Source organism: Pinus tabuliformis, chromosome 4_1 (genome assembly GCF_031772625.1).
Source record: "Pinus tabuliformis cultivar Carrire ecotype Pingquan chromosome 4_1, CPIR1, whole genome shotgun sequence".
Taxonomy (NCBI): Eukaryota; Viridiplantae; Streptophyta; class Pinopsida; order Pinales; family Pinaceae; genus Pinus; species Pinus tabuliformis.
In genome coordinates this window covers 505,526,611-505,551,311 of record NC_142303.1, presented here as the reverse complement: position 1 = coordinate 505,551,311, position 24,701 = coordinate 505,526,611, and the positions used below count along the sequence as shown (strand labels likewise).

Below are 24,701 nucleotides of genomic sequence, written 5' to 3'. Positions count from 1 at the left end.
AATCCAACAAAGATGTCGACTGGTTCTCACGGAGAAGCGGCCGCGAACATGAGTTGGGAGTGCCGTGGGGGTGACCTGGTGACTTGCTGTTGGATTAATGTCTAATTAAAACATACTTTGTTTTAATTCACTGAATACATGTTTCTAAATAGGCTTTGGATAAATTGGCATAGTCATTGAATACATGTTTCTAAATAGGCTTTGGATAAATGCAGACTTCAGACAAATAAGACAAGGCTCGGTTCTGGTCTAAGTCTCACATATACTTGAGAATGCATATAGAGATAGGTTCAAACATTAATTTGTGTGTTGGATCCATTATTTTATTAGGTATATAGACATATTTAGAGTGAAATTGTCTTCAAGGATCAAGATTTACGTTGTTTCAAGGGTCATAAGTTATACTTGATACATTGTCTTAATACTCTTCAGATGTTATCTCTTAAACTTGCACATAGATTTTCCTTAGATGTTGAATGGTCATGGATGCCTTTATCCTAGGTTGTATGAGCTACCTCCAAAGATATTCAAAACAATGAACCCCTATCCCAATGAACGAAACCTTTGTCAAATAACAAAAGAGAAACACCCGAGGCCAACCTTCAACTTCTTCAAAAGAATTTCCAGAACTCTATTAGAAGATTCAGGGCAAATAAACCATTTGAAGAAATGTATCACTGAGAAATCAAACAAAAAACTCATCAATTTAAAAGAAAACTAGAAGTATTTCAAAACAGAATCTTACATTCTTTGAGAAAAAAGCTTCTTTTGGCTTCAAGAATAACATTCAATAAACATGAATTTGGCCATAAACGTTGTTCCTTCGAGCAAGTGTTTTTACAATGAATTAGTTAGCATCTTTCATGACATTTTCTTGGATTTATATGAGATAGAAGTAAACAATGGCAAGAACCATGTGCTACTAGCCTGTCCATTTTGTATTGATTCTGATGATAAAGACAGTTCCTTTGCCCACAAAGTGAAATAGGTTATTAATGGAGGTTTACTATCAATGAATTTGTTAGGGTGGAAAGGAAAGAAATTATATGATTGGAGAAATAACTATTGTATACTGGAAAAGTTTGTGAGAAAGTCAGTCTGTTTTTCACATTGTTTGGTCATCTGTTTCTCTGGAAGATGGTTTAAGATCAATATGTGTAGAAGTTGGACAAGCTCCTCATAGACAGTTTACATCTTAGTTTCTCACAGTATGTCAAAGCAATGCTGGAAAGCTGCAGAAAACCTGTGCAAGAAACGGGATGCCACAGCGACCAATGGTGAGGATGTATTCCTAGACACAGCTGCTGATAGATATGTCAAAATCTATTGTATACAATTAGTGAAGCAGTATCAACACACAAAGAGATATTTTATTCCCAGACTAGGGATTAGAATCTTAACCAAAGCTGGAGGACAGATTCAGGCTGGAAAATTCAAACCATAACTGTTGAAAGCAAGAGTACAGGAGCGTGAACACCAATTTCCAAAAGACTCCAAGAGCGTTTTTTATAGTAGATATATTTATTTATTCTGATGCTCTGATAGCAAAGCTTATTGAAACAGAGAATTGTTGTTTACATGACTGCAAGCATGTGCTTGTTTCTTGCCTTTTGGCTTCCAAATAATAGCAAGCATTTTGGTTTTTAATACATTGTAATGTTTGGGTATCCAGTCTGTAGACATCTTGTAGCATGAAACTGGCAGTGATCTAAGAGAAATGAGACATGAGAGGAGAGTTCACGAGGAAACTTGGATTGTGTGGGGAGATCATTGGTCAAATGACATGGGCTCTGCTCACTCTACACTATGGTATTGAAGATTCCCCTTGTACCCTGTTGACCACTACGTGTCAACTACCCATAGCAGTACACCCCCTTTTTCGCAAAAGGGATAGCGCTTGATCGACGTGTCCGTGCCATTCATCATCAGCCCAATCATGTTATGTTGTAAACCCAGTCTGCATGTGTAAATTGTAAATAATTTTAGCAGATTTGAGTCATGTATGTAAACTGCCTAGGCAAACCTAATTTTCTAGTGATAATGTACGTTCCAGAAGGTTTTTTGTCTCACCGATCTAGATCGGCAGAGTTTTCCTTCAGCCTAACCCCAAAGCCGGAATGGATTTTGTCACTAGAATCTTAGGGGAGTCCTAGTGTGCTAAATCGAGTCTATGTAAAAGTAATTTGGAAATAATTCTAACTATTTGGTTAAGTTATTACAAATTGCTTGATCTGCTAGATTATATTTGTGTCGCAAAACTGGGTGGTCTATGAGGGTCTATGTCAAATGGGTTTTCCCCCTTGAGATGTAAAATTGTACAAGTCATGTGTAAAGTGTCTTGAGGGTTAGAAAAAATTTTAATCCTCTCATAAGTCCTAAGTCCTAAGTCCTAGGTCCTAGGTGATTTTTCCAAAGGCTAAGTTCGAGGGTCCAATAAAAATAATAAAAGATATAAATAATAAAAAACTAAAAATAACTAAAAAAATAATAAAATAAAATTTAAAAAATAATAAAATAATAATAAGTCAAAGTTTTGAGAAAATAAATGCAAGATTTTAATTTTTTAATATTTAAAATTTCGACAGATGAGATTAAAAAGGATTTTGATCCTCATCGACGGTCGAGATCATTTTGACATGGATCACTCGAACTAGCCGTTGGGAAATTTTCCTTTAAATAGGGTGTCAGGGGTCATTTGAGATCAGATTGGATCTTAGAGTTGGGTGCTAAAGAAAGCTCTCTTGTAGTCATTTTTTGTGCAATAAAAAAAGACTTTGGGGTTAAAAATCTTCTTGGTGTTACTCTTCTGAAAACATTGTAAGATGTTTTATTTTTCTGCATAATTTTATTTTCAGCGATTGATAATAGCTTGATGAAGATTGATCTAGGCACAGGTATCTTGTCTGATCTTTGGGGTTTGAATGATAGTTTAGATTCTGAAATATAATGGCAGGTATCTCCATTTGATCTCGATTTCACTATTGTTTTATCCCTTTATGTTAAGGGTTTTCTGAAGTCACATTGAATTTAAATTCTGAAAATATTACTGTGGATTATTGACAAATCCAGCTGCTTAAGAGTCGAAAATCTGTAAATATTGTAAATTTTTAGTTGGTTTTAGGGTTTTCAGTTTTGTTTCTGGCACATTTTACTTCTCGGTGTTCTGTTTTTGCCATTGCAAGTTGCAGGTATAGATTTTAAAAGTTTTTCAGGGTTTCCATCAGGCAATCTGAAGCGGATTGATTTATATTTTTTACAATTTCTGAAGAGATTCAAGGGTCTCTTCAAGGGTTTTCTGCTGCTGCTTGGAGGTTTCTTTTTCGCAGAAGGATTTTGAAATTTTGTTAGGTGTGCACTATTGAAACTTCCAAGTCTGCTTCCTTCAAGCTCCAGCACTGCACACCAAAAAACTTCCATTCACGTAGTCTCAAACTCCAGCGTTCAGAGCTACAAGGAATCGATTTTTTTTACGCTGCTTCATTTTTGAAACCTCTCGACACTAAATCCAAGATTTTTTTTTGTCTGCTGCCATCATATCTGCAAACCCAACGCTGCCTTCTCCCTGCGTGCAGTCTCCTTCTCCCATCCGCGTAGTCTCAATCCTCATCACCTGCAAAAAAAAAAAACCAAAAAACAAAAAAAACTCGCCTTTTCCTTCCGCCATCAAGTTCAGACCTGCACACATGCAACAGTAAAAAATAAAATACGCTCAGTCTTTTGCTTCTATGCGTTTTAGGGATTTGGCATTTTGATTGTTTAGGTTAGTGTTTATTTTTTGTTTTTTTATGAAATGTTTGTTAATTCAAAAAAAAACGACCCAAAAAAAAATCGATGATGTATATATTTATTTATTTCATTAGAATTTAACTTTACTTTTGATTTCATTTTTAGTTTATGTATTCAGGGTTTAGTTTAGAACGTTATTGTGTTTATATTTCTTAGATAGGATTTATTTACTTTCTTTTTGTTTTTTTGTTTGAATTTTATTTTAAATCTAAAATATTTATAAGCAAAAGACATTTAAAAAAATAATAAAAATATTTAAAAAGTTTTTTTTTTTTTTTTAGGTTTTTTAAATTTGAGTTGTTTTTTTTGTTTTTAGAATTTAGATTTTCCCCTTTTATGTATATATATGATAAAGTGTTAGTTTTAGATTTAGATTTAAATTTTATCTATTTAGATTTTAGTCTTGTTTTATTTTTAGAATTTTATATTAACAAAAAAATTAAATTTTGAAAAAAGAATAATTAAAAATTGGAAATTCTTTTTAAAGTCATTTTTATGTTGTGGTATAGCTAAATGTGCTTAAAATGTTTATATCTGGAGATTAACTATTTGAATCTGGACAACATTTTAAATTTCGTGGTTGTTCAAAGCATTTAATCTTTAGAATTTTAATTGCTGGAATATTGTTAAGGCATTGTGCATTTATTGATTATCTCGCATTTGGCAAAATTCATCTTTGCTTGGGTTATTTGATAATAAATGATTGTTTTACAAGGTTCATACTTCTTCAACATTTAATAAATAATCATTTAATCATTAACTCCATAAGACACTAGTACATTAATTTCTAAAATCATTCAAGTGCTAAATTGCCTTGCTGTGTCTCCCAACCTAACTGGTCCACAGTTGGTCTTCCTTTATCCTATAGGGTCTACCGCCTTAGCCTCGGGAGACAACTTAAATGGAGAGATCAGAGATCAAGGTGACAGCCCCTGGTCTGAGTGTTGCCGCGCTGCCCAGACAATCTGTGCGACAACATACTCTTTTGGCATAGACAAATCCTGATCTACATTTTGTAGAGAGCTCTGTTTTTGGAAAATTCAATACTATGAAAATGTGGGTAAGAAAGTTGCAGCAGCAATGCCCTGAAATCTATACCGACGGACAATTAAGTTTGTAGTTGATTGGCTTCGTGACAAACTGGTTTCCATATGTATAAAATGGAAAGGCTGGAAGATATATATAGAGAGAGAGATTATTGTTTGAAGTGTTCTGACAGCTCTTTTATTGACTATGAATTTGAATGGATCCCAGGCAAAATCATAATGTGTTGTCATGACAAAGATTTCAGACCCCAAGCAATTGAAATGGTATTCTGTGAATCACTCTTCCCATCAGATCTTTCAGTTGTGGAAAGGGTGAAGCATTGGATTATGATGTATTCTAAACTTGAAATTTTTTAAATCAAGGCTTTTGAAGTAGTTCTGGCACAGAAGCAAAGGATTTTTCAGGGCATTTCTTTGTCGATTGCAGGCTACAGCGAGAAATTCAGAGCTATTTATTATTGCGGCAAAAATTGAAAGTCAGTATTTTTCTTCTAGCTGAAAAAATGTACTGATTTGTAATAGATACTCTAGTGGGTGAAAAGTAATCATTTCAAGAAATTCGTTGAATGAAGGATGAAATGAACTGAACTTCAAAAAACAAATTCTTAGCTGCTTCAAAACCATGTCACTGTCCTTCAAGGATCCAGCAAAAGCAAAGGAAATGAATATGGCAGTGTTTTGTAAATGCTATGGCATGAGGTTGCTTTAGACTGTATGCAGAATCTATACAACCAATTAGCATGCCAACTGTAGCATGTAATAAGTTAATAACACATGCATTTGCAATTTTACAGAACTCACACACTAACAAGGGAACAGGGCAGCATGTTGACACAGCCCTGGAGGAATTTGCTACAGCTGAAGAGGATGTATTCTGGGTGCTTCCTGACAGCATGAAGTTGAGGTATTGATTTTGAGGATGTTTCTAGCTTTAAGGTACCGATCTTATATCCATTGTGGGCACAAAGGCAAAGAGTTGAAAAGGAGCACAATGAGACATCAAATTGCTGATATCAGTTCATAATTGCATGCTGAAAATAAGCAATACAGTGGCAGAACTTTTCTGTTTTACTTTGATGATCCTATTATATTCAAAGCTGGTAATGACAATAATGCTCACAAGTCTGTTCGTATGTCAGATTTGCTGTAGGAGGTGGAAACTGAGAGGTTTTTCCTTGGGTGAAAATGCTTATCCTGAAGACAGAAACCCCAAAAACTGTGGCTATTAATAGGATCTCTAAAATAGGGGGAGGATGTTCATGGTTCAATTATCAGACATCTGAGACAGATGTGATATCCTCGATGGCCACAAGGACAAGATATTCATAGAATGGGATTGTCAAGGCTCTTTTGTAGCTTTTTAGGCAATGTAAGTGGAAAGTGTAGAATTGAATCCATTTGCAATCTCCAACATTATGAAGGCATGCACTACTCTGGCAGGCTTGGAAGAGGGTAAAATAATGGCTGCAAGAAGGCTCTAAAGCTTTATTGCCAGCTACCCCTTTATAGCATCAAGCTGCATAAGTTTGTATTCTCTGGTATTCTTGGTGCATGCTCCACTTTTTCAGCCATTGAACAGAAAATGCACACTCATGCTCACATTGTAAAAAGAACTACATTTTAATTACAGAAATGTGCAGGGAATTCACTTATTGAGATGCAATCGAAGAGTGGGTGTTTCAAAGATGCCTAGTGAACACATGATTTGATGCCATCAAAGGACGAGGATGCTTGGAATGCAACGACTGTAGGTTATACCCACAATTAGAAGGGGAATAAGCCCGGAACTAATAGGCTTGACTAGGGTTTTCCAACTACAAGTTTGCCAATAGATATGAAGTCCAGTAGTCAGGGAATCTTTGTGGACTATGGTATGGAAAATTTTCCTGCTCTTCAAAAAGTTGATCACTCAAATATATGTGCGGGATATCTGCCTCCTACCATGGGAAATGAACGATTGATTAAGCTGCTCTCTTCTTTTGGTAGAAAAATTAAGGCCAAAGTTATCAGGGACCATGTGAAAGCTTCAAGCAAGTTCAAATTTATATCAAACAGACATAGTTAATCTCTGATTGGCTATGTACTAGGTGGGTATGACAATTGAGAGGCAACCCAGGATTGCCTGCTCCTAGGACCATAAGGATGTGTCGAAGGCCAAATACTATAGTGGCAGTTTATTGAAGCATAGTATAGTCATATACATAGAACAATTGAAGAATAAAGGCATGCAGTCCATCCCTGGCAGGAAGTTTTCAACCTTACCTGGATTTATAATGCATTGAGGACAGTGCATAAATAAGGGGGAGGGGAATGTAATTCCCCTGGTTTGATTCCGAAATTGTAATGTACATGTACATGTCATACTTAGGCTGGTGAGTCGGTGCATGCAAAATAGGCTGGTGAAGCGGGTTCCATTAAGTTTTGCCTGCCTATATGTGTAAAATGCAGTGTTGAAAATATCGGTATCGGCAAAATATCGGCGAGGGTCCAGAAAATATCTTATCGGCAATATCGGCGAAAATATCGGCAAAATATCGGCAAATATCGGCAAGCATAAAAAATAATTTTTTCAAATTTTAAAATATAGCTGATATTTTGCCGATATTTTCCGATATTTGCCGATATTTTCAAAATATCGCGATATTTTCTGAAACAGAAAATATCGCGATATTTTCTCGGCGATATATCGTTTTGCCGAAAATATCGCGATATTTCCGAATATCGCCGATATATCGCCGATATTATCAACAGTGGTAAAATGTGTGAGGCTGATGGGCCAGAATACTGAGTTTTAAGGCCAGAGTGCTTGTGTGATCAAGCTAGAGAGCTTGTGTGGTACAAGGCTAGTGAGCCTAGCAAACATATTATGTAAATATACTGAAATTAGCACAATAACACCATGGATGCAAACCAAAGGACGAAAAGATTAGGGGGGCTAGAACCCCATGACCAGAAAAGTGTTTGATATATTATAATATTATAATAGATGATTAGAGATATAAAAGTAAGGAAAACCATGCCTCTAAAAAGGTGGTTCGTCTATTCAGTGGGACAAGGATCAATAGGGACAGGTGTCCCTATGTGGTTCGCCTATTCAGTGGGACAAGGATCAATAGGGGCAGGTGTCCCTATGTGAGGCTTGGAGGGTACCTAGAGACCCCTAAAGGCAGCACGAACTCCTGGAGCCACAATGTTCTAAGCGTCCCCAGCCAGCCAAGTTAATCAACCTGGAGGTAGTGGCACAGCCCGCGGGACTGCAAGTGCAAAGAAAGGGGTGCACGACTTGGGTGTGGGGCTGATGCGGAATGTGACCTTGTTGGTTGGAGGCTTTTGAGATTTGGTACCTTGGCCTGTTGTGTTTGGTACTGGATATGTACCTCACTTGAGAAGCCGTTGTCAAAGTGGAGTCATGGCCCAGTTTGGGGGTGACTGACTACTGAGAGAGATTAAGCAGCATGGTCTATGGCTGGGTAGTATGCCCAGGTCTTGCAATTGGTCTACAAATTTTACCAAATAAGTGAGTAACACCCTTATGTTGTTATAGTTGTGATTTCATGCATGTTATTATGTTATTATGGGTTATGTTATATGTACATGTTATTAAGTTTCCATGGTGTGTATATATGGTCATGAGTGACATCGCCGGATTGGAAAATTGGGGTTGTTACAAACAAGTATCAAAAAGGTGGTGAATGGATGCCAATCAACTCATCTAACAAAAGAACTCCCACTTTGGAGTTTCACAGGGGGAAGCCAGTTCAATGGCATAGGCCTTCATCACCCCTTGGAATGAAGTTGTCCTTATTATCTTGGAATGTGAGAAGGATGATGATTCCCAATTGTAGGTAAATTGTTTATGGAGTGTTGTAGAGAACCAAAACAGATATGGTTTTTCTACAATAAGTCAAATCAACAAGATTTGAGCTTTACTATTGGAATTGCCCTTTCTAGGCTATATACTATCTCTGATGCAATTAGGGTGGTGGTGCTTACTTTTTCACTTTATCTATAAATATTTGTGGTGGATCATGTTGGGGACCCAGAGGATCGGTGTGCATGTATTACTTTGTTGTCGCAAAACAAGCTTCTACAATTTTGTGCAAGGTGTGTTTATCTTAGTTCGAAGCATGTTTGACTTTTGGATGGGTTTGCTTCTTCACTCCTAGCTATGAATTAGATACTTGGGAGGATTTTAATATGATGTAATGGGAGGGTGATCAAAGTGGTGGCACAAGGAGTGTGATTAGTGGTGTGGAGAAACAAGCTTGGTCTCAATGTAATTAAACTCTTAAGTATATGGTCTCAATTGAAAGCAAAATGGGTAGATTATGGTAGTTGGTTCACTTGGACTTACTATAGGGAGGGCTGCAATAGGACACAAGCTAGTTTGGATCAGCAATATGAGCCCAAGGAGGCCATCTCAACTTGAAGACAATTTCATCCTATGGAAGTTGCGAGCTTGGAGCATTTTCCTATTCAAACAATTATTTTAATTGGTCACACGACATATTTTACATACTCACATTGAACGTGTCACAATTGCAGTCTCCAAATTTTCTTATTCTATTAGATCAAATTTGGAATCTATTTCAGCAACCAATGGCAACCCATAATTGGCTCCTTTAGTAGAGAGTTGTTTGTCAAATAACCAAATTCATGACAAGATTGGTTAGGATGAGAACCCATCCACAAGAGATAAAAGGAGATGCGGCTACCAAGCTTTGGATTCAAGAAGGTTGTATCTCCCTTGAGAAATCTCTTCTAAAAAGGAATATGCACAAAGCACAAAAGGTGAATAAGTTAGTGAAGCAAATGTAATTTTCATTAATGTAATGAACTTTCTTTAAGTAAGACTGAAATAGCCACATAAGAGAATTCAATCTCGCAACCTATTATATGTAGCTTGATTTGAATTAGGACTTTAAGCCAATGAACTACCGAGTGAATAGGAGATATATGCAAAGACCATTACCTCGGATTGGATGCCCACCTCCAAATTAGTTAATCAATATACTTATGTTACGACTGTAGGAACATCCATAATGTCCCTTCCTATCATAAATCCAAATGAAAATTTTAAATAAAATTTATGAACTAGCATAATATCTTTATTTTGACTTGAAACCTCAAATTTGTAGCTTGACCTTGTGACATTTGCTTATGTATTAAATTTTATTGACATGAAAATGAAGTGTTATGTGCGTGGAAATTCGAGGTTCAAATCCCCCTGATTCACCTATGTCTACGAAAGGGGCATACGTAGGCACCTAGGGGTTATAATGGTAGTGGTTAGAATTGACCCTATGTCATGCGAGTACAAGACTAGCCAAGTAGCTGATTCCTCTAGTCAAACAAAAAAACGAGGTTATATCTTCTTGGAACCTCAATATCAATAAATTTTTCCATGCTACCTAAATCGACCAAAACGATGACATTTTTTTGTGTGCCCTTTTAGTTTCACGATTGTGGTTAAAGAATGTTAATTATGGTTGCTAAAAGTATCTTTGGTTTTCCTCATCATGTTGTTAAAATTTCATTTCTCCATCAATCAAATTCTTCTCTTCTTCATCCAATTCATACATAGATATTTCCATCTACTTGTTCAACTTAAAAAAAATTATATTACATCTCTATTTCAAGTACCATTTCTTGCCACATTTCATATATTTTTCTTTTTCTTAATAATGGTTCCAAATTTTATTACATATGTTCTTGTTGTAGGTGTGGTGAACATATCTCTATTTTGATTCATTTAAAGTTTATAGAGAACTTTTACTAGGATAACTTCCACTATAGCTTTGGGGAGAATTGGTAAGATGAAATTATGCACTTTCCCCCTTTTGTCTAGCTTTATCCATGATTTTTATACTACACATCCAAATTGTGTTCCTCTTATTTAGCTTTATGCATGATTTTTATACTACACATCTAGATTTTGTTCCTTGTATGCAACTTCAACCCCTAAACACATGATTGGAGCATTTGTTCGTTCAACAAGCCTAGTTCGTGTAGCAAATTTTTTACATTCATGTATGTACTTGCGACATCACCTCTTTATTGTGATCCGATAAGTTTTGTAAAAAGCATTTTTCCTATATACCCTCCCATCATTTAAAGATGTTATCCTTTCATACATCTCATTTTTCCAAAACCATCATCATTCAATATTTTCACCACATTCACTACTTGTAAGCAAACCATTAAAGTGCATGGAAACAATTTCAAATTTTTGCTATTTGAATGTCACATCTCTTGAAATATCACTTTGTCTTGTTTAGCTAGGCCATGCATGTTAATCCCATCAACTTTGGATAGCTTATTTTTACCCTCAACATATCATTGTAATGTACATAGAAAAGATAATATGGGGTATTTAGAGAGGTGCCCAAGGTGGATAATGAATATAATGTGGTCATATGGAATAGAGTCACTTGATAGTTGGAAGGTAATAAATAAACTATTAAATAATTAAAGGAAAAAATATAATAATCAGAAGCAGTTTGCATAGAACCCACAATATATTCATAAAAAAGTTTGTGTACATATAAACATTAGTATATTATATATGTTGGATGTTGATAATTATGGAGTTGTATTTAGTGCGACTTTTTGGACTTTCTGGTGCCAGAATCCGGCGGAAAAATTTGAGGTGAAATCTTGATTTGTGTTATTTAAACTGGTTTTTTGATTGTATATATGGATTCAACACCCTGAAAAACCCCTAGGGCACTTCGATTGTGTAGAGGTTACCCATCAAGCTTGTGATTTCAATAAATTCCTGCCAGATTTTAGAGAAATTAGACTGAAAAAGCTTCCAAAAAATCGCACTAAAGACAACTCGGAAAAATACAATTGTGAAATAATTCCTTCTATAAAAAGTATTTGATAATATTATCAAACTCAAATTTGAATTCAACTATTTTGAAATTTGAGAAAAACTAAAAATTTCAAAAACAAATACATTCAACATACTACAAAAATTTAAATATAAATAATTATATATATATTAATAAAAACCTATCTCTCATATATGATTATAATTTAATTAAAAACAAAGACATATAGTAAAATTAATGTAGATCTATCAAGTGCTAACAAGAATTAAATCTCTCATGATGTATATTTTTTTAAGTGAAAATTTTGAAAAATAAATTATACCTGGTAGATCCAAAATTAAAATAAATCTATGCCAATTTATATATATATAATCTTTTTAATTTAATTTAATTTTTTTTACTTTTGAAATAATTTAAATATATATAATATTTATTTTAAATTTTTAAATATTTTACTAATGAAAATGTTTATATAACAAAATATAACATCAAAACAGCCTCTGAGGACTATCATAATATGTAAAAATAACAATCATTAAATTAACCTTTTTGTAAATTCATAAAATTATGCATAATTAATGATATTTAGTCTTAAAATCGTAAAGGAAATTGAAATAGGGCCAGCAAATCACAAATTAACTCGTGATGTAATCCTCCATCTGTCCCTGCGTTAACATCAGGGGACAAAGAAAAGAAAACTAGTGTCGGGAAAGGCTGTTTCTAACCATTAGCTTTATTAGACTTTTTGAAGTTTTGGTGGGTAAAAAATAAATTTTCATTTTAATTGTTTAAATTGGATTTCTGGAACCGTCAAATTATAATAATTAAATTTATTCTCAGATGATAGAGAGTTCTGAAATCAAATTTGATTTCAGGACATTGTTATCCAATTTTAGGTAATTTTAACCCAAAAAATACCAAATACCAAAAAAAAATCTAACTAGTGTTTACGTAATTTTAACCCAAAAAATACCAAAATACCAACAAAAAAAATCTAACCGATACACTCTATCGTCGGGTGGCTTGGAGAAATGAAAATCACATCGAGGGCGAAATGAGTTTTGCTGGTTTCAAATTTTTTTCTTTCCACTTTTTGCTATGTCGAATTTCAACACACCTGCACAACTACAGGGAAATTTATTGGCCTTGGAGTTAGGGCACGAAATAATATTTACGATCGATTTGATATTCATTGAACTGAGATTGAATTTGTTTGAAAACTGTTCAGATTTGGCGAATTTCGGGGAAATTTATTCGCCGTGGAGTTAGGGCACGAAATAATATTTACGATCGATTTGATATTCATTGAACTGAGATTGAATTTGTTTGAGAACTGTTCAGATTTGGCGAATTTCGGGGAGATTTGTTCGCCTTGGAGTTACGGCACGAAATAATGTATACGATGGATTTAGCACATCAGTGCATGGTACAGCGGTCGGTGCAGCTGATTTTCTCGCACCCCGATCTTGTTCGATTCTCTTCGTTGTGGCGCTGTGTTTGCAGCTTATTATGTAACATTGTGATTGTATATCCGGTTGATGGAGATTGATGTGACATGTATATATTGTAAATGTACTGTGTTTGCAGCTTATTATGTAACATTGTGATTGTATATAAGGTTGATTGAGATTGATGTGACATGTATATATTGTAAATAATGTACTCTTGGGCCTAATACAGCTTCTACAGGGACTAGCCTCCCCATTTTCTTAAAAAAAAATGTTTACGATGGATTTGATATTTTATTGAACTAAGATTGAATTTGTTTGAAAACTGTTCAGATTTGGCGAATTTCGACTTTCAAACCAAAAATCTTTTCAATGCGATTATACTATCTTATCAATTTTTTTCCAAATTCTTATTTCCATTTTGGTGAGGTTTTTGTATATTTATTATTTATGGTTGGCAGCAAGACTTAACTCTAAAGGTTTCGAGCAGATTTGACCCCGGAATTTATCAATTACTAGTAGTGAAATATTTCGACACTTGAAACTCAAAAAAAAATTATCTAAAAAATATATATATATATATATACACCGTTTTCACTAAAAACTCTATAATCATAAAGCTTTATCTTAATAAATATATATATACCATTTTCACTAAAAACTCCACATTTAAGTGTGGACATTTTAATTATTATATTTTGATTAAGCATGGAATAATGTTTATTTTGGAATATTTAAAATTAATAGTGAATATGATTATATAGGTTAATTAAAATAAAAGTCAGTTGAGTTTGTAATCTTTAGTAACAGAGATCAATGTGTTTTAATTTATTTTTTATAATAATAATAAAATTTAAAAGTGATGTTGAATATGATTAGGTTAATTAAAAAAGGTTAGTTAAGTTTATAGTTTTTAGTAATAGTAATTGATGTACTATAAGTTTAGGGTTTAAATTGGTGCCAGCTATCTCTTCTTTGTGTAATTATAGATGACATAATGTTAAAGAGTAGAATATTTAAGAATAATTTTGATATGGTTACATAGATTATTAAAAAAAAAAAAAATTGAATTTTTAATTTTTAATTTGATAATGTCTTAAAAATTTAGAATAATAATAATAATAATTTAATTTTATAAACTACAATATATTTGTAAAAAAATTATCTTATTTACAAAGGTATAAAAAAATAAAAAAAATTCCTGCTTACAAAAATTTAGATGTACATATTTACCTTTTTAAATTTGAATTTTTCCTCTAATGAGTTGAAATGCTTATTTCATTCTTTGTAAATTTTTGAAACTTTTAAACTTTTAATAGGGATGAGAGGTTCCGCTGAACATAATCGTACGGTGGAGAGGCAGTTGGTGTATGTCGGAAAAGAGCAGTGCGGTGGCGTGGTGTACGGAGATTGTACGACATGGTAAAAATGAATCGCAGGTAACAATGGCTGGTAGCAATATGGACAGTTTAAGGAAGCAGTAAAACCCGTATTGTAACTGTTACTTTGGGATTTTTTGAAGAGACAAGGAAAAATTCATCCTCGTAAAAAAATTCATAATCAAATTTCGAAAAACATAATAACTTCAGATCGGACTGCTACAACAATAAAAACCCCACTACAGAGCATTGGGATGCTTCTTGCAATATGGAGCTAGCTGGTGTAATATGGGTGATTTGAGAGAGCATTGGGATGCTTCTTGCAATATGGAGTTAGCTGGTGTAATATGGGTGATTTGGGAGACCAAAAAAAACCCCACTACAGAGCATTGGGATGCTTCTTGCAATATGGAGTTAGCTGGTGTAATATGGGTGATTTGAGAGAGCATTGGGATGCTTCTTGCAATATGGAGTTAGCTGGTGTAATATGGGTGATTTGAGATAGCATTGGGATGCTTCTTGCAATATGGAGTTAGCTATGTTTATCAATTTTAATTAATCGGGCCCAGGGCCAAGCAACAGATCTCTCCAAATAAAAGGAATCGATCCTCTATCTGATTTCCAACAGGGCTATCAGCCTAATTGATCCTCTATCTGATTTCCAACAGGGCTATCAGCCTAATTGTAAAGTACATGTTTGATAAAGTAATTTGATAATTACAGTTGATGAAGACCTAGGTATAATCACGCTAATTAAAAGAACCTATCCTCCTGTACCTTATTTTTAAAGAGTGAAGCATATGTTTAATAAAATAATATGGTGAAATAATGAGATGAAAATGAATCTAAGTATAAAAATATTTCAAGAAGTAATGAAACTAGAAAGCAATATAAAACATACTAGAGCTCAGGAACATTTAACATTTATGGTCTTTTCTATTCCTGATAGAGTCTTTTTTTTTTTTTTTAATATCTAAACCTGAATTGATGGATTTGGGCACTTCTCGGTGAACTTCCCTCTCTACCATAGAATTGTTTCTCTACTCAAAAGATGCCATAAACAACCAACTAAAACAAAGAGGCGTTCATTTCAATTTCGATCCCTATACAAATTTCATTTCAATTTCGATCCCTATAAAAATTTTGAATTAATTCATCGTTTTGTACTTGAAAATATAAATGTATAAATGAACCATCTCACTTACTTCAGGGATGATGGTACTCACCTCTGCGGATTGGCTGAGAGGAAATTTTATAAAATATTTGCACCCAGTAAAAGCCATTACCATAGCATGACTAAATGCAGCTCCCTCTCTCTATTGCGCATGTATTCAACAACGTATCTGCATTGCACATTTATAGAAACATAAAGCATCTGCTAACAGGGCTTCGAATGTATTACATGGGTTATTGGGTTAAATGCATGGACCTGAAAGATTTTTAGGGCTGCAATAGACTCAAATGAACTGAAATTTATACCTCTCTTCTCGTCCTCTGTGTGTGGGAGATGATCAACCAGAGAGTTCAGAAAATGTTATGCCCAATTCATCTATAGATGCTCTGCACTGTATACTTGACCATAACATAGAGATAATCTGCACTGTATACTTGACCATAACGTAGAGATAATCCCATCTATTTTTCCTAAAAATAGTTTCGTCTTCCATTTCATTCTGATCCCCATGATTCAAACCACTCTCGTTCCCATTTTTCAAGCTACATCAATAAAAATATAACACAAAAATAAAACATTCAAACACAAATATGAGATACCCAACCCGGAATTAATGGAGCTTTCATGGTTTTAATGTGACTTTAAAACCAGGATAAAATACCCACCCACCTAAGTTCAATCGGCAAAGGACTCTGCTGGGACGGAGAGACAGAGAATTAGACCTGGGGAACACTCTGTGTAGCTTCCATATGAATGTGACAATTGAGCAAATTTCACTGCACCTGCACCTTCTCTATCTCCCTGCTTGTCAAAAAATAAAATGTTAAACACTGAAATATGTAGTTAATTACATTACACAAAGTAAGGAGTCGTCCATTGCAAAAGGAGTATTAAAAATCCAGCTGAAGCCCTATTTGGCATTTTCTCCTCAGAATCCTGACATGTACATTAAGAACATTTTCATAATCTCATCTCCTATTTTTCTTTTCAGTTTCTTCCTCTATTCTGCATTTTCAATACCAAACAAGAAATCAAAATAAACATAAACATTCACACAAAGGAGCATAATAAAATCAAGCAGCAATAGACTTCAACCAAGCCAAAGAAAAGCAGAGCATGGCCATGCTCAATCAACTAAAAACAAGCATAAAAACAAAGTAAGTGAAAACAAATGAAAGGAGAACAGAGGAGAGCAGGGATGAGTAAACAAAACTCAACTCTTCCATCTCCTTATATACCCAACGCTCAACCGCCATCAGCCTGCGTGATTCAAAATTGCGATCCTCTTTTATCTTTTTGCCTTTTTCATTCTAAACGGTAAGTGCTTTTTCGTTGTCTTCCCATCCAAGCTACCCGCTCCTCCAACATTCACGAATCAGGCTGGTTAGACATGATTTCTTAGTACATCCCATGACGCATTTATTGTTGTTTTTGTTCTGATATTTATGTTAATGAGTAGAAATAGTCCATCACACATTTTAATATGGTTTTTGTTATGATGTTTCTATTGAGGAGCAGAAATGGTAAGACTATTAATTTATCCTAGATATGGATAATAGAATTTTATTGTATTTTAAAATTTGAAGGAATTTTTGTTTAATTTTGAATTAATTGTAAAAAAAATAATTTATAAAAAATGAAATAATGAAAATTATAAATTTCTATATTTGTAAATTATAATAATTAAAAATAGATTTATTATAAGATTAAATAATAATATAAAACTCATAATAAAATTAGGCAACATAACGGAGGAATATCTTAACTAATATTTTGTTTGGTTTAGATGTTTTAAAAGTATTATAAACCAATTTAGATTTATCTTAACTCTAAATCTATCAAGAGTCAAGAGGGATCAAATCTTTTGACATGCAAGCCTTTTTTAGAGTGAAAAGATATTTGAACATTCTCGGCATTTGGTAGATCGAGAGTTAAGATGGATCTAGGGTGATTAATAGTTTTTAGATCTACATATAGATCAACTTTGCAGATGAATTCTCACACGAAGAATACAATATTTGATGAACAGATAGCTAGTTCTTTAAGAAGATGGCATCAAAGAGCTAAGAAAAATATAAGAAAAAGAAACTCAATGCACAGTACAATATTTGAAGAACAGATAGCTAGAAACTTTCCATAGAGTAATGCATTTGTATTTGAGCCTCTACAACAACATCAGTAAAGGGTATTGATTTTGTTCTAAATAAGACTTTAAATCTATTAGCATTCATAGTCGGAGACTTTAAATAAGACTTCAAAATTCTTATAGAGGATTTTATTTCTCTATGCTAATTTTGTCAATATATCATTTTAAGTCTAAGGTTATGGGTTGGTGATAGGGTTACTAACATGGCATGTTTTGAAAGTCTAATTCCTTCTTGTTGGCCTTAACGTACTTGGTTTACACTTTAAATGCACGAGAGAACCTAAAGAGTAAAAAATAAATAATGACACACCATAAATATTCACATAGCACACAAAGATTTGACCTTGGAAACCCCTAACTAAGAAAACCAACTAAACTTTGAGCTTCATCCCTAGTATATTGTCAGCTTAATATTATAGCTAGATTACAATGAACGTTGAGCTTGCTCCACACATAAATCCAATGCGCTCATACGTCACTCTGATCTCTACCGATCATGAAGATCCATTTCTTATCAACTCCTTACATTAGCCTTACATCATGTTCTATTTATAGTCATTGAAAACCCTAAGTTGTAGCTTCTCAAATCAGTATAGGGGTTGAAGATCATTGGTCAAGATCCTGAGGATCTCAAGATTCTTAAACCCTTTTTGACCAATTTCGATTGTAAACAATTTCCCTTTGACCACTCGTCTAAGTTGACTATGTGTGTATTCGACTAATCCAATCAATTACCAACTTTTGTCGGCTGCTCAACTACTTTCTAACTTCGACTATGGTAACTGCTCTTGACTTGACCGTTGACCTTTTGACTCAACTGTCGACTTGTCTGTTAATCGACTTGGTTGTGACTACCTTATCAACTTGTTGTCTCTAGTTGATTGTTCTCAATCATACTTATTGAGGTTCATTCCTAGCCATCTTACCCAACTAGTCAATCATTTGATTAAACACATGTCGAATGGCATTACCTGTAAAGAGTACAACACCTCAATATTATTTTCATTCATAGTCATTAACATTTATCATTATGGTTAGTAAAAAGACTTTAATCAAATCATATCAACATGAATTTTTTTGTAAATTTGGGATTTAAAATTAGCTTCATAAGAAAAAAACATTATTTACAACTTGGAACTCAAAAACCATTAAATTTATTAAAAAAATGGGTTAATTGTTAAGCTAGATCTGTAGGAGTCAAAAGTCAAAGATGATTATGTGTCATATTTTATTTGGCAATAGTAAACTATATAAACATTACCTTGATTAATATGTTAATAAAGATCATGTGAAAATATAGTAAATAATCTTGATATACTAAATATGGAGTTGTCAATTGGGTTTATCTTGGTTGGTTGGGAGGAATGATTGTTATCATCCCCACTTAGGTTCAATTCCTACAAGAGAGATGTTAAATTTATAACGTATATTGTTGTAGTGGCTCTGAGCCTTGTTTTTTATATATAATTACCTCTTAATTTTACATTAATTTAACTTATTTATTTAAACTATTTTGACAATTAACATCAATATAACAATATAAATTAACTTTCGCTATATAACATCTCTAACCCATTATGATGTACCATATACTTAGTCTCTAGCCTAGTATGATGTTGCATATACTTAGTCTGATATATAATTACCTCTTAACTTTACATTAATTTAACTTATTTATTTAAACTATTTTGACAATTAACATCAATATAACAATATAAATTAACTTTCGCTATATAACATCTCTAACCCATTATGATGTACCATATACTTAGTCTCTAGCCTAGTATGATGTTGCATATACTTAGTGTGATGTGGCTTATGCAGTTAATATTTTAATATTTTCCTTATGAAATTCATTTTAGACCCACATTAATTTAATGGTACATTCTTTTATATATCTCTTTCATTTTTTTTAATCAAGTATTAGAAAATTTGTCTATTATTTTTGGGATTCTCCTTAATTAAAAAAAAAAAACCAGTTGGGGAAAAAATCATTCAACACCTCTTTGAATAGTTACAAAATTACTTTCTTCAAACAATTTCTCAAACATAAAGTCCACAAAGTGGACATGTGAATTTGCTATTTCTCAACTTCATAAAATCTAATGTATCAAGAAAAAGCTCCACTTATCCACTCATAGAATGATGCATCAAGAAAAAGATCCACTTATCCACTCGCAGAATGGATATATTTTCCATGTTGGAGACATTTTTTTAATACCAAGAATGGAATAAATAGTTTGATTAGAATTCTTAAACAATAAACTTTAATCATAATAAGAAAGGCCTCATACATAAGCATTTCTGGTTCTTGACATTACTTCATGCAAAGAAGGATGATAATAATCTAAAATGTTCCATTCTTATTTTTTAATAAGAATATAAAGTAATAGGCTTCATTATAATTCCAGCATTAGATAAATCATTTATTTATATCTATTAATTTTCCATTAAACAAAATTATAATTAGCATAGATCCATCTAAAGCAAGGATCTAAAATGCACCAAGGTGGATCAAATCTCTTCAAGTGCAAACCTCGTTTAGAGTGAAAAAATTGAAAGAAAAAAAAAATGCATCTCTCTTATTCCTTGTTAGATCCCAATAAATTTGGACTCTCTCTCTCTCTCTCTCTCTCTCTCTCTCTCTCTCTCTCTATATATATATATATATATATATATCCTTATTGAAATTGTATTTTGAATGCTTAAACTTTTAAGTCCAAAAAATCTTTGTTGGGTTTAAGGGAAAATTGACCAAAAAAACATATCAACAAAATGTAAAATAGTGAGACTACTACAAATGTTTTAACCATAAAAACTTATTTTTTTTCCAATTGTTTTATATGCTATATACATAATTTTTTAAAACAATATATAATATATACATAGTTGACATTAAAATATTTTACATAACATGCACATTGAGACATTTTATTTATGGACTATATTGTCCACGTTATTTTTTTTTGTTAGTAATATATTTTTAAGTATATGTCTCTCGGATGAGGTAACGAGCTTGCAAAAATGGGGGGCAGACTTCCACTACCCTACTAAGCCAAATGGCTAGGGGAAGTGGTAGCACGCCCTCATTACCATGCTTTATATGTCGCCGCATCAAGGAGCCTTAGACGACAGCTTTGTTGGCTTTGGAATTATGATGATCTGTGTCATCTACATTGATTGCAACTCGAAACACTAGGCCATGGATGACTTGACTCATTTGGAGTTTAATTATTATTCCACATTGTTCACCACCTCCCTCCTTGAATTTTTACTTATTCCCTTGCTCATTCTTGGTTGACTTGAGTTCTGATTGGTCTAGTTGTCACATCCTTTGAGTGCCCCTGCAAGTCATTGTGTGGGCATTGGCCAATCCACTTCTATGGGCTTTGGTTAAGTCTAGTTCCCTTGCCTTTCTCCTCCTCCTGCCATCCTTTAACTGGAAAATCCTACTTCACTAGACAGGGACTCTACAATGAGGCATAGTTGGCTCCATGGCACACTGACAAAAATTTGATGTTTCCATTTTCACTCCACAGTGTCATGCATGCTATTGAAGCGGATCCTTCGAGGAAAATCTAAGTGAGCGACTCCAAGCATTGGTAGTCTTTGGCGAGCATAGACTTCATCTCTAGTTCGAGTCCCTTCCATAGTCTTATTTCAATTTTTTATTGTGTTCTACTTCAGTCTTGCCTATGGATTCTCTCATGTTAGAATTCTATCCTTGCAACATCCCTCCTTTTGTGACCTAGTACTCGTTGTCTAGCCTACCCCTGTTACTCTCGTGTGTCTGCTAATTTTTCTATCTAGTCACTCTCGGCCTCTCCCTTTACTATGTAATTCACTCTTTTGGTTAGCTTCTGCCAGTTCCTTCTCTCTTGACTACACGATTGTCTTTGGTCTTTTGCCACTTGCTCCTATCACCTTCTTACATGGGCTCTCTTTCTTGGCTACCTGCTCTCCCATGTTTTCCTTAGACCTTTGGTTTTTTTCATTGTGTTACTAATTCCCCCATGCCTAAAAAACAAGCACGTTTCCACCGAGGTACAACATATTATCAAGATTGTGCTTCTGGGACCATTCTCGAACCTGCCAATGCCTAGAAGAAATTGTTGCTAGTTTACAAGATCTCACACCTGGCCCCATTCAAGAAGAACCTGCTCGATTGGCATGCAAAGGAGCCTCAGGGCAATAACGACTCTCAAACGCAAATATCCTCATTGAGCCAACTAATTGGCTTCTAGTGTGGGCCACACTTAAGGCTTCTTCATCCGATACATTTATACCATCGACCTATATTGGCACTTGAATTTTCTCTTGGACCACTTCTTGGTGGATCAATTTGAGCACAAAGTTGATATCGTTCACTCTCTGAAACAACTCCATTGACATCTGAGGGACTTGGACCAACATTTGGATCGTATTAAGCAGCACTTGGGCATTCATCTTCTGGCTGGCATAAACCTCACCCACAATGAAGTCCCCTTTCAAGTTGTCGTTATTGATTTTAATCCCTCTACAGAGTTCTTGTTATGGCCATGGTTATTTTGTATTATGATCTTATAGTCTGTTTTGCCGGCCTACTTGACCTAAATTTCAACACTCATCTTAGTCTTTTAGTTTTTATGACTATTTTGATATTTAACACGTCTCTATGTAGAGTGAAATTTGGCATATGGTTTTTTGTCTACTTAGTGAAAGACTGGCCTAGACTTTTCTATTCTTTCATTTACATTCTCATTTATTATTATGAATATTTTTAAATGACACATTAATTTTATATTAAGAATTGAATGAATTACACATCTCCCTCTTATTATTCTTATTAGGAAGTATTTGATAATTTTTATTTTTATTTTTAACTTTCAATTACATTTTTTCTTTGGACATTGAATATTTTATTATATACAACATTAAAATATTTTCTTTTATAGGTATAAATTAGTTAAGCTAGATCTTCAAATAATTTGTTTTAATCTCAGGTTGAAATATTTTTGAAAAGTATAAGGTTTAAATATCTTACTCACTTTTTTTCCTTCTAATTACTTTATCTTTGTTTAAAGTTGATATGAAATTGTATAACATTATGGGGACATCGAAATATTTTATTTATCACAGAGAGTGAGTGAAATATTTTTACCACATTGAGTTGTAATATCAACAACAAATCTAGTGACCATAATGAGGTTGGGATTATTGATGTTTTATAATGCTTTTAATTAAAACTAACTAAATATCCATAATCATTTTTGTTTTTTTACTATAGGAGACAATGTTATTCTATTTAGACAATATTTTTTTTTAAGAAGATATGTGCCAACTCCATGTTGAGTACGCACTGAATCACACATCACCCTCATACTGAGCAATGCGCCTCTCAACACAATTATATTGAATAAAATAATTTTAATAAATTCATAATAGCATAACATTTATATCTTCATCTTCATAATTTTTTGATACTTTATCCAAAAATAATTGTGCTTAGCGTTTTTCTAAGATTTCCTCTTAACTTAATTATAAATGTTGAGCAAAGTCTAACTCACATTTAAACTCTAAAACTTTACCCTTCCAATATTAAAAGTAGCTATTTAATTTATTTAATACATTAAAAAATAAAAATAAACTCTTTTTGATGATTTGATATTGAATATAATATATAACATATAATGCTAATTGTTGCATTTGATAATTGTATCATTTTACATTTTTTATTTTTTTAATAATTTAAATATGTTTCCTTGATGGGGGTAGCACATGAGCGAATGGAAGCACGGGACATGGGTGTTAATGAGAACACTATGCGTCATCAATGAACATGAATCATGTTTGGCAAGTTTTGTCTAACGCTTCGCAGGCGAAGATTTTGGAGATGGTATGGAGTATAATGGGCTTGAGCTTAGTGGTATATTTCATTTGCAGGTATTACAAGATGAGAGATAGGAATGTAAGGAGTGCAATCTTTCCAAGTATGAAGGGAGGTTTTCTCATTAAGCCATTCCCGACTCCCCGCCTAACGTTGATTAATGCGAGCAATGTATAGGGGAAGGTTTGTGTGGGGCTAGATTTGCAGGTAATGCAGAACGTCGTATGGGACCCTGGTCCGAGGTGGATCGCTGAGAATAGGGACATTTTCGTGTTGGTGAGGTGTGGAGCGGTGAACGAAGTTGGGAATATCTTCAGCCTGGGTTTTGGGACAACAACCCTCACTCCTGTGTAGGTAATTCCTTTTATTTTGCTTATTGTTGCCTTCAGTTATTGGATTTCTCTCTTTGGGTTGTGCCCTGCTGTGGGTTCTGGTGTGATTCTGACAGTCTATTCGGCCCATTTGTTGTCCTAGCGGCCTCTGTTCAATGGTCACTCATTTCTCTTAGTTTCGGTAGTCTCAATTTCTTGGGATTTTGTTTGTATTTCTTAGTTTTGGTCGCTCTGTATTACTGGAGGGAAGTGTTGGAAGTGTAGTGAGCACTGAGGTCAGGTTGAGGCAGTAAATTGGAGAATTAAAAGCCATAGAGGGGTGGGTGAGTCATTTGATTGGATTCTTCTGTCTATGGAGAGGCGTTGTGGTGTCAAGTTGACAGTAGAAGGTATCCTTTTCCTTATGGCCATAGTCAACAGCAATTAGCTTGACAGGAGAGCCTGTGGGTGAGTGAGAAAGTGGTGGTTTTGTAGCTGGAAGGAGGACCTCGTATGATCCGTAAACTGCCGTGGATATTCCACTAGACATTTCATCACAACAGATATGATAATATTATATTAAAAATCTGAGATTCTACAATATTACAGTTTTATTGAACTTTAAGATCTTTAGATTTAACTGTAATTAGCGCATGCATGCGAATGGAAATTATGTAGACAAATAGAGAATGACAAACAAGCTCTCTCT

At 33.8% G+C, this 24,701-nt stretch overlaps 1 long non-coding RNA gene across 1 annotated transcript; it reads right to left on the bottom strand.

Annotated features, from left to right (window-relative positions):
* Positions 1 to 15,720: 15,720 nt before the first annotated feature.
* On the bottom strand, positions 15,721 to 17,060 carry LOC149176760 (uncharacterized). The gene is made up of 4 exons (XR_016258665.1): positions 16,888 to 17,060; positions 16,339 to 16,470; positions 15,975 to 16,211; positions 15,721 to 15,838 (listed from the first exon to the last, which is right to left on the bottom strand). It is a non-coding gene; the product is annotated as an uncharacterized LOC149176760 (long non-coding RNA).
* Between the last annotated feature and the right edge of the window lie 7,641 nt (positions 17,061 to 24,701).